The 13,497-nt window shown below is 52.7% G+C and overlaps 1 protein-coding gene and 1 non-coding gene across 2 annotated transcripts in view; both read left to right on the forward strand.

Annotated features, from left to right (window-relative positions):
- DTX4 (deltex E3 ubiquitin ligase 4) overlaps positions 1 to 13,497 on the forward strand; it is a 64,628-nt gene that overhangs the window by 15,605 nt on the left and 35,526 nt on the right. The gene's annotated exons all lie outside the window — the stretch shown is intronic.
- LOC147740942 (small Cajal body-specific RNA 16) lies at positions 6,158 to 6,332 on the forward strand. The gene has a single exon (XR_015300186.1).

Genomic DNA, 13,497 nt, shown 5'->3' on the forward strand with positions numbered 1-13,497 from the left:
GAGGCCTGAGCATGTGAAATCTCTGTGACCTGAGGGATAGCTCTGCTGGTTGATGCCTGAGCATGTGAGGTCTCTGTGTCCTGAGGGATAGCTCTGCTGTCCGAGGCCTGAGCATGTGAGGTCTCTGTGACCTGAGGGATAGCTCTGCTGTCTGAGGCCTGAGCATGTGAGGTCTCTGTGACCTGAGGGATAGCTCTGCTGTCCGAGGCCTGAGCATGTGAGTTAACTGTTACTCAAAGGATAGCTCTGCTTTATGAGGCCTCAGCGTGTGAGTTTTCTATAAGTCAAGGGCCTGCTCTGATGCCTGAGGGCTCAGTACTGTATAACTCGAGGGATAGCTCTGATGTCTGAGCCTGTGAGGTAGCTGTAACCCTGAGGGATAGCTCTGCTATCTTGCCATGTAAGGTCTCTGTAACCCAAATGATGGCTCTGGTGTAAGAAGGTACAAAAGGGGGTGGTGATGGGGCTGGACTGTTCCCATGAGGCACAGGGTCAAACTGATTTGCATATGGCCATGTCTGAACTGGGGTGGCAGAGTGGGCTAAAGAGCGGTGATGGATTAAACCCAGATCTTTTGACTGGGTGTGAGTGTTTGATTGGTTCAGATGCTCCGTCCATCACCACCCCCTTTTGTACCGCTTTGTTCGCCATAAGTGTGGCAGGGTATGCTCAGACGTGAGTCCCTTGCTCACTTTGCCACTGGATTCAAGCAAGCCGGGCTGAAGACGGCTGGAATGCCAGAAACCGGTCCTCGGAAGCTTGTTTCCGGTCCAGGGAAGGCATGGCTTGGCAGTCCGGGCTGGACTGTTCCCATGAGGCACAGGGTCAGACTGATTTGCATATGGCCATGTCTGAAATGGGGTGGCAGAGTGGGCTAAAGAACGGTGATGGATTAAACCCAGATCTGTTGACTGGGTGTGAGTGCTTGATTGGTTCAGATGCTCCGTCCATCACCACTCCATTTTGTACCGCTCTGGTGTAAGAAGCCTGAACCTCTGAGATCAGTGTTTCGCGACAGATAGCTCTGCTTTCTCTGACCTCAGCCTGCGAAATCTGTGTGAGCTGGGGGTAGCTCTGCTCTCTGTGACCTCAGCCATTGACATTGGTGTAAGATGGGGGTAGCTCTGCTCTCTCTGACCTCCGCCCTCACGTGAAGCCTGATTGGTAAGTGAACTGTTTGCGGCCTCAGCTCATAAGATCTGTACCTCCAGCCGAGCCCTGCATTTTAGGCCAGGAGTAGGTCTGCTGTACGAGGCTTGCTTCTTTGAGGTCTGTGCACCTCAAGTGGTGGCTCCATCTGTGAGGTCTGTTCAATTCGAGGGATAGTTCTGCTCTCTAAGAGCTGAGCCTCTGAGATGGGTGAAGACATCTCTGCAGTTGGAGGTGTCCGAGGCCTGAGTTTGTGCTCTTCGTGTGACCTCGGGTTTCACAAGCGCCCACTTGGAAAGAGCAGGCACACCCGGGCGCTACAGCTAACACCTGTAGGGCCCCCAGTCCGTGCAGGCCTGCATGAGCCATGCGGGGTTCACTTCTGGGAATGGCTCCGACTTTCTTCGCTGAACTGCCAGGCCAGGTCCGGAAACCTGGATCCTAGGACCGGTTTCTGGCTTTCACCCCTCATCAGCCAGGATAGCTTGACTCACGTGGCACAGTGAGCAAGGGACCTACGTGTGGGCTTACCCGGCCAACTTTGGGTGAACAAAGCAAACCCAAGCAGAGGAAGGACTGAGCGCTGAAACTTTTCAGACACTCACCCCCAGTCACAGATCTGGGTTGAATCCATCATCATTCTTTAGCTCACTTCGCCACCCCAGTTCAGATCCAGCCATATGCAAATCAGTCTGACCCTGTGCCTCATTGGAACAGTCGAGCCTGAACTGCCAAGCCAGGTCCTTCCTGAACTGGAAACAACCATCCTGGGACTGGTTTCGGGCTCACAGCCCTCATCAGCCCGGCTAGCTTGAATCAAGTTGCACGGTGAGCCCAGGACTCACGTCTGGGCATACCCAGCGCACTTAGGGCGAGAAAGCAAAAGACGCACAAACGATGGATGGAATGTGGAACAAATCAAACATTCACCCCCAGTTTAGACCCAGCTATATAGAAACATCAGTCTTGCCGCTGCTCTCATGGGAACAGTCCAGCCTGATCTACCAAGCCAAGTCTCCCCTGGACAGGAGACAAGCATCCTGGGACCGGTTTCGGGGTATTACCCCTCATCAGCTAGAGCGGTGGTGTGCTTGTGTAGCTCAGCCATGGTAGTCGGAGTGGTTACTGTGCTGTGGTGGGTGGGAGGGGTACCTGCTCTGAGACATTGGGGGGGCAGCTAAGACTGACGTGGCAGTTCTAGGTAGATTCCGACCCCGGCATAGCTCTGATGTGTGTGTCTTGGGGGAGATGGAGGCTCTGCCGTATGTTCAACGCATGTCTCTTGTATGTGCTGTAACCTGACTCCACTGACTAGCTTTTGTTTGTCTGTGCGCGGGATAGCTCTGCTGTAATGTCTGTTGCAGAGCTAGCACCAAGGTTGCTGTCGCAGTTCTAGGGAGATTCCGACCCCAGCATGTTGCCTCCAGGGATAGCTCTGCTGTGTCCTTTGAGGGGGTGAGAATAACTCTGCCGTGTGTTCAGTGGCTGGCTCTGTCGTGTCTGCCCCAGGGATGGCTCTTAAGAGAGCCCTGTGACTAGCCTTTCTTTGTCAGTGCAGGGGATAGCTCTGCTGTAATGTCTGTTGCAGAGCTAGCTCCAAGGTGTCCGTCTGGAGGGGGTGGACAGGTGTGCTGTGGCCATCTGTGCTGCAGTGACTCTGCTCTGGGGTAGTAGCTCTGCTGGGTCAGTTTAGGGCTAGCCTTCTCTGTTCCAGGACCCTCTGCTTCTCCGTCTTCTTCCAGGGATAGCTCTGCTGTCGGTCGGGCTAGGGCTAGCTCTGCTGTAAGCCCCTTGGCGCTCAGCTGTGATCTCACAGATCTTTGCTGCTAGTTTCGCGCAGTGTAAAGTCGCTCTCAGCAGCTCATTGTCCCAGGATCAGACAGCTGGCGAGGCAGCGCCGGGACTCTGCCCCCCTCCCCCTGCAGGGGGAGGAGAAAGATGCCGAAGATCGGGGCCTGAGGAGGAACCAGACTTGCATTTCTCAGCATTCAGCTGACCTTTCACCTCCCCGCTCCCCCACAGACAATAGGGAGCGCCAACAATAGTGCGGGACAACAAAACCCGGTTGTGTCCCGCCCGGAGGGGGCTGGGAGTCCAGCGGGGGAGGGGCAAGTTCGCAGGGCCCCTGGTCTCGCTCCCCTCTCTTTGCGTCTTCCTGGGTATCCACCGGTGCCAACCCCCGTGTCGGGGGTACCAGCCCCTGTCCCTATAGGCGCCAACCCCTGTATCTATAGGTGTCAACTCCCCTGTCGGGGGTGGCAACACCTGTGTCTATAGGCGCCAACCCCTGTGTCTATAGGTGCCAACCCCTGTGTCTAAAGGTGCCAAACCTGTGTCTAAAGGTGCCAACCCTGTGTCTAAAGGTGCCAACCCTGTGTCTAAAGGTGCCAACCCCCGTGTCCACAGGTGCCAACGCTTGTGTCTATAGGTGCCAACCCCCGTGCCCACAATTGCTGAGTCCTTCCAGCACTGATGTTGGCGGAGATGGCGCGCTGGCAGCCTGGCACAGAGTAACCCCCAGCTCATGGACAGATTAAATGCAAGTAAATCCTGTGAGCTCGTGACGAGCACGTGAGCCTGTCCGCACAAGGCAGCTCTGTGCACGGCACAGCCACGTCTGAAGAGAGAGGTGTTTCAGGAGTACAGATGTAAGCGTGGTTGTAAGCATGCCTATGTATGCGTGCCCAAGGCACCCACAGAAAACACGCAGGGTATCACACAGATTTTATAACCACACATACATCATTGTAAAATACATTTTAACACACCCCAAAAAACAAAAATAGGTCCAGAAATACAGCAACGCGAGATAAAAGCAGACACTGGTCGAAAGACACTTTAGTTTACGTGACAAGCCTTTTGTAAAGCGCTCTGATACCTCCGGGTCTAGCCAGCGCTATATAAAACGTCTCAATAAATAAATACCACCAATACGAGCCCTCAAGGCGGCCGGGGACGAATGTGTGCTCCCACCAAGTGTAAGTTTGTTATTTGCATTCTGGAGTTTGTAGTTTTGTTTGCTCGAGTTTCAAGTCGTGCCTGCAAGTCCCAGAATGCAAAGCGTGGGTGCGGTACGTACTCCGAGACCTGGGGAGTTCTACCCTGAGCATAGCATTCCCTACACACATTGCGCTGTCGAGTGAAGGCCAGGGGTGGTCTCCAGGGGCCACTGGGCCCTGGGACCCCCATCCTTCCTCTTGGCTCTGTTTGTTCAAACCATTCATAGATAGTCTGTTTTGTCCTGAGGGCGCCTCTCTCTGGGTTTGGTGGTGTTTCTTGTGGAGTTTTTGTGGGTGATCGTGTTTTCTTGATGTTGATGCACTCACTGCCCCCACCCCGATGGCGAACACCCCCACATTGCTATGTGGTCCTGTGCCTTACCACCACGTAATGGCACTGTGCTGTCCCTCTGTGCTCTGTCTCTGGTTCACGTGTGAGTTGCACCTGTCTCGTGCTCACCTGTTTCGTGTTCGCCTTTTTCGTGTTCACCCACCTCAGGCTGTAATTTTTCCGCGGTCTTGTGCTCGCCTGTCTCGTGTACACCTGCCTCAGGTTGTGATGTTCCTCTTTGGCCTGTCTGCGGTTCACGTGTGAGGAGCACCTGTCTCGTGCTCATGCTCACCTGTCTCATGTTCACCTGCCTCGGGCTGTGATGTCCGTCTTTGGTCTGTCTCTGGTTCACGTGTGAGTTGCATCTGTCTCGTGCTCACCTGTCTCGTGTTCACCTGCCTCGGGCTGTGAGTCCCTCTTTGGTCTGTCTGCGGTTCACGTGTGAGGAGCACCTGTCTCGTGCTCACCTGTCTCGTGCTCACCTGTCTCGTGCTCACCTGTCTCGTGCTCACCTGTCTCGTGCTCGCCTGTCTCGTGCTCTCCTGTCTCGTGCTCTCCTGTCTCGTGCTCTCCTGTCTCGTGCTCACCTGTCTCATGCTCACCTGTCTCGTGTTCACCTGCCTCGGGCTGTGAGTCCCTCTTTGGCCTGTCTGCGGTTCACGTGTGAGGAGCTCCTGTCTCGTGCTCATGCTCACCTGTCTCATGTTCACCTGCCTCGGGCTGTGATGTCCGTCTTTGGTCTGTCTCTGGTTCACGTGTGAGTTGCATCTGTCTCGTGCTCACCTGTCTCGTGTTCACCTGCCTCGGGCTGTGAGTCCCTCCTTGGTCTGTCTGCGGTTCACGTGTGAGGAGCACCTGTCTCGTGCTCACCTGTCTCGTGCTCACCTGTCTCGTGCTCACCTGTCTCGTGCTCACCTGTCTCGTGCTCACCTGTCTCGTGCTCTCCTGTCTCGTGCTCTCCTGTCTCGTGCTCTCCTGTCTCGTGCTCTCCTGTCTCGTGCTCACCTGTCTCATGCTCGCCTGTCTCGTGTTCACCTGCCTCGGGCTGTGAGTCCCTCTTTGGCCTGTCTGCGGTTCATGTGTGATGAGCACCTGTCTCGTGCTCACCTTTCTCGTGTTCACCTGTCTTGGGCTGTAATGTACCTCTATGATTTGCCTGTGGGCCAGGTATGAGGAACTGATGTGTGTGAATTAACGGAAAAAGAAACTGAACAAGCATTGGCATAACCAATAGGTCTCGCTTTTGAGACCTTGTAAGTAAGTATAACACTTCACGTTTACATTTACTTCGTATTTAGGATGTAGTAAATGTAAATGTGAAGTCCTACACTTCAGTTTGGTTTTTTTACTTACAAGGTCCCAAAGGCGAGACCTATTTGCTTTCCAATGCTTGTTTCATTTGTTTGAAGAGGTAGGAGGGAAGGGGCTAATTATCAGGGGCGTTTGCTAGTGCTTTATACCTGGGCTGCGAGGAGCTTCTTGAGAGCAGGAATGCAAAATATATTTGTAGTCAGTTGGAAGGTTTTATATGGCATCCTTGGGGGAAGCTGTAAAGAATGAAAGTAATCCGTGTTACCGTCTCTGGGATTTTATGATTGAACTTTAGGTGTAAACTGCTTTACTGCCTGTTCTTGCATGTATGAGTGGATATTTAATTTTGCTCTGGGTGATCGAGCGCATGGTCAAGGAGGATGGCTCTTGTGTGGCTGACCCCTGGGCTCAGTTCGATACCAACGCAGCCCGTCCTGGACCTAGAGAAACCAAAGAGCCACCTCATCAGAGGGGCTCGTGCAGTAACAGGTGTGAACATCTTAGCAGCAGTTTGGTGATCATGTATGATACTGCAAACATGCGTGACGGTGAACTACCTGTTAACTAAAATGTGTATTTTGCCTGTTTTAGTAGCTCAGCAGATGACCTGGAAAAAGGTACATATGTGCATGCTTTGATTACAGGGAAACCAGCGCTGCCTACCACCGTAGTGGGGCTATGAGCCTTGCTTGCAATTCCAAAACAACAGTTTGCAAATGGAATACTGTTGAAGTAACATTAAACTAATTATCTCAAGCAGGTTTCTGAACTTGGCTGCTTAGCCCGTTCGTCTTTAGGGAATCTGTTCAACTTACTAGTTTTATCTGTTCTGTTGTAATTTAATTTTTGTTTGCTGGAAAAGCAAATCGATTCCTAAAGGTCTCCTCCTATGCAGGGCATGCGTGCTGTGTAGGCGAGACCTAAAAACAAAATCTTAAAAAAAAACAATTTTAAGGAAAGACCATTTTAAGGAAAAAAAATGTGAAAATTAAAGGAAGCATTTAAAAGGAAGGATAATTTTAAGGAGCCATCCACAGTTACATAAAACTTGGGTGAAGGTTAAGACTAGTGTGGGATTTTTGGGTTTAGAGATGTGTAATGTTTAGGGGTTTTGGGGCTCCTGAATAATTGGAACTCCGGCATAGTAAGAAAGAGGCGGTGAGGGGTGTTTCGAGTTCATGGATGTGTGGCATTGAGTTGTGCTATGTGTTTTTAGGTTTCAGCAATGGGTAGAATATAAGGGTGTGGAGGACTTTTAGGGTTCATGGACTGGCCGAGTTTAGGGCTGGGGAGGGCTTTCAAGGTTCATTTAAGGTGGGGTTGAGGTGAAGAGTGTTTAAGGTTCGGGATGAGGTGGAGTTTCGGGTAGAAATGTTGTTTATGGTTCAGGGATGAGCAGTTTAGGGTGATGTGTTCTTATAGGTCATGGATGGCTGGTGTTTGAGGGCGTTGAGGGTTTTTTAGGGTTCAGGGATGGGTGGAGTTTGGGTGTGTAGAGTTGTTTTAAGAGGTATGGGATGGGTGGGGTTTAGCGTAGAAAGGGGTATTTAGGGTTAAGGAATGTGTGGAGTGGGGTAGGGAGTGATTTTATGGTTCAGGGATGGTGGATATTTGTGGTAGACGGGGCATTTAGGCTTCAAGGATAAGTAGTTTAGTTGTGGTGAGGGATTTTAGGGGGCAGGGAGTGATGGTTTTAGGGGTTGCGAGGGGTCATCGATGGATGGTGTTTACATATGGTGATGGGCTAGCGAATTAAAAGCATCTAAAGCAATTGTGTGCCAATGTAAAAGATATATAAATATGAAATATTGTCCTCAGAATAAAAGCACTGAAATAAATATCTCGGACAAAAGTGTTTCTGAAAGTAAGACCTGCAGCCGTTGCATTTAAACTTAAAAAATAAGCCTGTAAAAAGGCTTTCTATGAATTGGTTTCTAGGAAATGGTCAATGCCACTCATTGTGAACATTTCCATTAAACCGATTAGATGAAATGGTTTCTCAGAATTCGTCTTCTATGAAATTGTTTTTCTATAAAATCACAACAACCAGGAGCTGATGGGAGGAGCACCTGTCCCTGGTTCAATCTGTGCCGGCTGTGATGCCCCTCTGTCCTCTGGCTCTGGTTCCCGTGTGAGGCGCGCCCGTCTCGTGCTTACCTGTCTCTTGTTCACCTGTGATGTCCCTCTGTCTGTCTCTGGTTCTCGTGAGGAGCCCCCTGTCTCCAGCTCACCTGCCTGATGTTCACCTTCCTCCAGCTGTGATGTCCCTCTGTCTGTCCCTGGTTCACGTGAGGAGCCCCTGTCTCCAGCTCACCTGTCTCGTGTTCACCTGCCTCCGGCTGTGATGTCCCTCTGTCTGTCCCTGGTTCACGTGAGGAGCCCCTGTCTCCAGCTCACCTGTCTCGTGTTCACATGCCTCAGGCTGTGATGTCCCTCTGTCTGTCTCTGGTTCACACCTGTCCCGTGTTCATCCTGTGCCGGCTGTGATGCCCCTCTGTCCTCTGTCTCTGGTTCACACCTGAGGCGCGCCCGTCTCGCGCTCACCCGTCTCGTGTTCACCTGCGCCAGGCTGTGATGTATCTCTGTCTGTCTCTGGTTCACACCTGTCTCGTGTTCACCTGCCTCAGGCTGTGATGTCCCTCTGTCTGTCTCTGGTTCACGTGAGAAGCCCCCTGTCTCCAGCTCACCTGTCTCGTGTTCACATGCCTCAGGCTGTGATGTCCCTCTGTCTGTCTCTGGTTCACACCTGTCCCGTGTTCATCCTGTGCCGGCTGTGATGCCCCTCTGTCCTCTGTCTCTGGTTCACACCTCAGGCGCGCCCGTCTCGCGCTCACCCGTCTCGTGTTCACCTGCGCCAGGCTGTGATGTATCTCTGTCTGTCTCTGGTTCACACCTGTCTCGTGTTCACCTGCCTCAGGCTGTGATGTCCCTCTGTCTGTCTCTGGTTCACGTGAGAAGCCCCCTGTCTCCAGCTCACCTGTCTCGTGTTCACATGCCTCCGGCTGTGATGTCCCTCTGTCTGTCTCTGGTTCACGTGAGGAGCCCCCTGTCTCCAGCTCACCTGTCTAATGTTCACCTGCCTCCGGCTGTGATGTCCCTCTGTCTGTCTCTGGTTCACGCGAGGAGCCCCTGTCTCTCCTGCACACCTGTCTCGTGTTTACATGCCTCCGGCTGTGATGTCCCTCTGTCTGTCTCTGGTTCACGTGAGGAGCCCCTGTCTCCTGCTCACCTGCCTCCGGCTGTGATGTCCCTCTGTCTGTCTCTGGTTCACGTGAGGAGCCCCTGTCTCCGGCTCACCTGCCCCCCGCCCCCCCCCCCCCCCCCCCCCCCCGAGGCAGCCCCCGCCGTGCAGATGCCCCCCCGTGGCTCTGGAGGTCAGGTTGTGGCGCCTGAGCGGGTCGGCTCAGGACACTTTGCCTCTGTGGGAATGGGGGGGGGGGCTGAGGGATAGTGTGAGGGGCTGTTACACCCCGCATAGACGCACAGGGGGTGGGGGAGCACACAGTACAAACACACGTTTTCCTAGCAAGTCAGACAAACAGCCCTATAGCGCTGGACCCATAGGCTGGTGAACAGCATGTTCCAAGCGCTTTAAATCTCGGTGTCCACGGGTGTGACTTGGCGGTGCCACGGGCAGGCCTTGTAGTGCAGCGGGGGTGGGGGTTCAGTCCTGGGCCTGTGAGGGTCTGTAAGATAGAATAGTCCCAGCCCCCCTCCCCACCCCCCCCCCTCCCCCCCCCCCCCGCGGCACATTCTGCGGGGAGGGGGCTGAGCCTGGAGGTGGAGCGGGGGCTCCCTCAGTTTGTATTCCTCCCTGGCCCCTGCAGCGAGGACTTTATGGAGAGATGCATTTCCCTCTTATGTGATTTTAGCAGCTGCGGCATTTTCGCAGAATGATGGATTTGCCTCAGTGTCCACCACCCTCTGCATAAACTGCAGATTCGAACAAATAAATGTTTCTACCTCAGTGGATGAAAAGTTACTGAGACGCTGTTGCTGCGCAGTGGAGCCCCTTGGAAAGGTTGACTGTTCACCTTTCTGTTGCTTATTCCTTTATTTTGGTGTTACACTGGTACTAATGAGATTAACCCTATGCCCAGACAGTTTTAAGAAGTGTAACAAGCCTTGGTAATGCATCCGTTTCCCTGTGTAATGAATAAAGAGCCGTTTTCGTCAATGGTCCTCGGGAGAAGGAGAGAGCTCCTTGACAGATAACACAGGAGAGGCGAGGATGTGGCGCAGGGGCCAGAGCTGCTGACGGGAGTGCTGGGTTTCGGGTTTGTCTCTCAGGCTCTGCCCAAACATCCTGTGATTCTATGCAAATCAATCACACCAGTGATACGTTGTTGTATAAATATGCTACAAGAGTAAAAGACAAAACTTTCTGAAAGTATAGTTCCACCAAAGTGGATGTTAACAGTTTTTCGCAAGGAAACTGATTTAAAGAGAAGCAGATGATTAACAGGCGTTGGTAAATGCAAGAAAATATGCTACAGCCAATAGAAATGAAGGAAAGGCAAGTGGTTCATATAGGAACCAATGAGGATCTAGGAAAGAGGGGGGGAGGCGGGATATAAGTCCCTTTAAAAATATATTAAAAATGATAGATTTCCCAAGCACTGTGCAGGCAAAACATTAAAATGACATAATGAAATCATACATCACAAGTCTGTACCTTTACGACTACATTTCAATGCCATTTCAGTGGCTGCTGCACGCTATACGACGGTCACCTGACATAATTATAATATATTTCGGTTCTGTGCCTTGCAAAGGCTTGTGGGCGTGGCTGAGTGTTTTCTAATCGCTTCTCTGTGCGCCTGGCCGCCTGCGGAGAGGCTTCAATGCTCCTGTGATGTCATCAAAGCTCTAAGGGTGATTATGCGGGTGGGGGCGCCTTTTGAAGGATTACTCAGAGCCTCTACCAGAAGACTGATGCTCACTTCATTAAAAGGCTCGGTTCAAGAGAGGGCCTCAAAAGAGGGGGGGTCACTGGTGAGTGTGCCCGGGGCTGAATCCGACCAAGGGAAATAACCCATGTTTGGTCATAGTGAATGGACCACAGAGCCCCGAAGTGAAAACCACCTCCTTTATTCACATTTCACCCATCTATCATCTTATATTGTATGTGCCCCCTCCCTCCCCGTTCAACTACCCCTGCTTCTAAAGTATACACAGAAGCTTTTTTGGGGGGCGAGTAATATATAACAGGTTAGATCAAACCTGGCCTCCCGCCACCCTCAAGCTACCCCCTCACCCTCCACCCCCAAACAAAAATATAAATATCTCACCTCGCGCCACCCACCCACACAATGCATAAACCGCCCCTTCCCTTGTCCAAACTGAAAAATAATAACTTGGCTGCTGTCACTACCCCGACCACCCTCGGCGCCATCCCACCCTCTCCCAGCGCACCCCAGGGAGTTCGGTGCCCTGGGTTCCGTGTGCAGGACGTGTTGTGCCCTGGGGGTCCCCGTGGTCAGGGAAGGGTTCTGGGCCCTGGGTCCCCGTGGTCGGGGATTGTAATTGCATTTATATAGCGCTTACTACCCCTGACGAGGCGTCAAAGCGCTTTTTAGGCAGTTAGCGCGCTACTCCGCGACCCATAGAGGATTAGTGTTGAATTAGTATAGTGAAACATGCAAGTACATTTTAAGTGGTGGATAGGGTAGTTAGTTATTTGGATTTGAAATGATAGCAGAAGGATAGAGGAGGAAAAAAAGTTTGTATTTATATAGCGCTTGTTACCCCTGATGGGGTGGTGAAGCACTCTACTCCGGAAGCCCATAAAGGATTAGTGGTGAATTAGTATAGTTGAATATGGAATTTGAGAAGTGAACATGTTAGACTGTTAATTTTGATTGAAAAGGATAGTGGAGGGATAAAAGGGTGAAGGATTTTTTGTTTTTTTGTTTTGAGGTCTTAGCAGTAGGAGGAGACCTTTGGATAAGTAAAAATGAGTTTTGGAGGGGGGGGGGGGAAAGAGTTTAGAAAGGATTGTTTTGGCAGATAGGTATAGTGAAAGATGGGTGCTGTGCCCTGGGGGTCCCCGTGGGCAGGGAGGGTACTGTGCTTTGGGTCCCCATCGCCAGGCACTGCGTGAGTGGGCAGGGAGGTCGAGCTTCCTTCCTTGTGCTGGGACCTGGCAGTGTGGGCCCCGGGCCCCGGCTCATTGAACCCTCGGGGGGGGGGGGAGGGGCGTGCCCCTGTTAGATAGCTGTAGGGCCCTCAATGAGGGGTCTGTCCCGGCCTCTGTTCCCAGAGGTCGCTCCCCCAATCCCTGAATGATGGATTGTGCTGCCCGGGCCGGGGGAGGGAGCGGGTTCTTAAGTGGCCTCCATTGATGGGGGGTCTCGACCTCCTCTGCAGCGCCCTCTATTCATGGGGCATTATTCACACGCGGGCCTTTGTGAGCGACGCCCCCTCCCTTCAGGGCAGACTCTTTCCCAGGGGTCTGGGCCTTGTGGGAGCCGGCCACTTGTGTGCTTCGCCTACGTCATTATTCCTGCTCGGCCACCGTACTCTGAGTGCCCCCCCAACCCCTCCCAATGATGCCCCTTGGTGCACCGCGGAGGTATGCAGCCAGAAATGCCCGCGGGTGTGACCAGCGCATCAGTCGTGTGTGTGTGACCTACTGGCCAGAAATACGATTCCCACTGGGCCGGCTTCACCTTTCATCATTCAATCACTGTTGAAATGTGTACCAATAACCTCGAGCAATAAGACTCTGCTCACTTTATTGTCTTCGTTGAACGTGGACTGGTAGACCTGACGCCGATATACGGGATCAGCCCTAATCAATACACAAATAAATATCTTTGAAGCCTAATACTTTCCTTTTACGCCACTCCTGTATACGGGTCTCTCATACTCGCTGCGAGATCTCCAGTAGGCAGTTGTACTTTTTTATCTTGTCACTTTTTATTCGTATGTTTGTCGTTTTATTTGTGCAGCCTGTGGTGAACAACTGCCATCATCTGTGCAAAGGCGTGAGCTGGAACTGACCGTGCGGCTGTGTATCGACCTCTCCGTCACCCCCCAACACTTTCCATCCTTTTCTTATGACTCGCTTTAGTTTTAGGGCTATTTAAGTGCATTGCGTCCACCTCAGGGGTCTGCGGGGGGGGGGGGGGGGGGGGGGGCTGTCTTTCAGAAGGTGCTAGTGGGGGCAGTAAACCTCCCTCTTGGAATGAGCGATTGCAGGTGCCCAGGGCAGTGGGCCTCTGACCCGCCCCCTATGTGCAGATTGTGCCCTCACGGGAGGGAGGCGGGGGTCCTACCTCTCTCGGTTCAGTGCAGCACAGCCGACGCCCCGGGGCTGTTTGTGTTGAGAGGAGGGTTGTGGGGTGGGGGAGGGGCGGGTCTCACCTGTGCCGCTCCTGACGAGGGCTCCCACGGGTTCTGTTTGCTGAAGCCTGCGCAGGGGGTGTAACTGGTCACGCCTGGAATGGGTCTGCTAATGCCCCCCCGGGGGCTGTGTTTGCTGAACAAAGGGTGGTGCATTGTCCCCTGCAATGGCCCATCCGAGAGCTCAGGGGAGGGGCTGTGTTTGCTGAACGCAAGGAGGGCGGGGAGTGTTGGAGACACAACAGGTTGTTTGCAGAAGGGGACCCTAGGCTGGGGAGGATCATATCGTAAATGGCTCTGCAGGGAGTGTGGTGTGTGGTGGTCTTTCAACAGGGAGTGATGTTTGAAGATGGTCTGCTG

Source organism: Lissotriton vulgaris, chromosome 1_1, assembly GCF_964263255.1.
Source record: "Lissotriton vulgaris chromosome 1_1, aLisVul1.2, whole genome shotgun sequence".
Classification (NCBI taxonomy): domain Eukaryota; kingdom Metazoa; phylum Chordata; class Amphibia; order Caudata; family Salamandridae; genus Lissotriton; species Lissotriton vulgaris.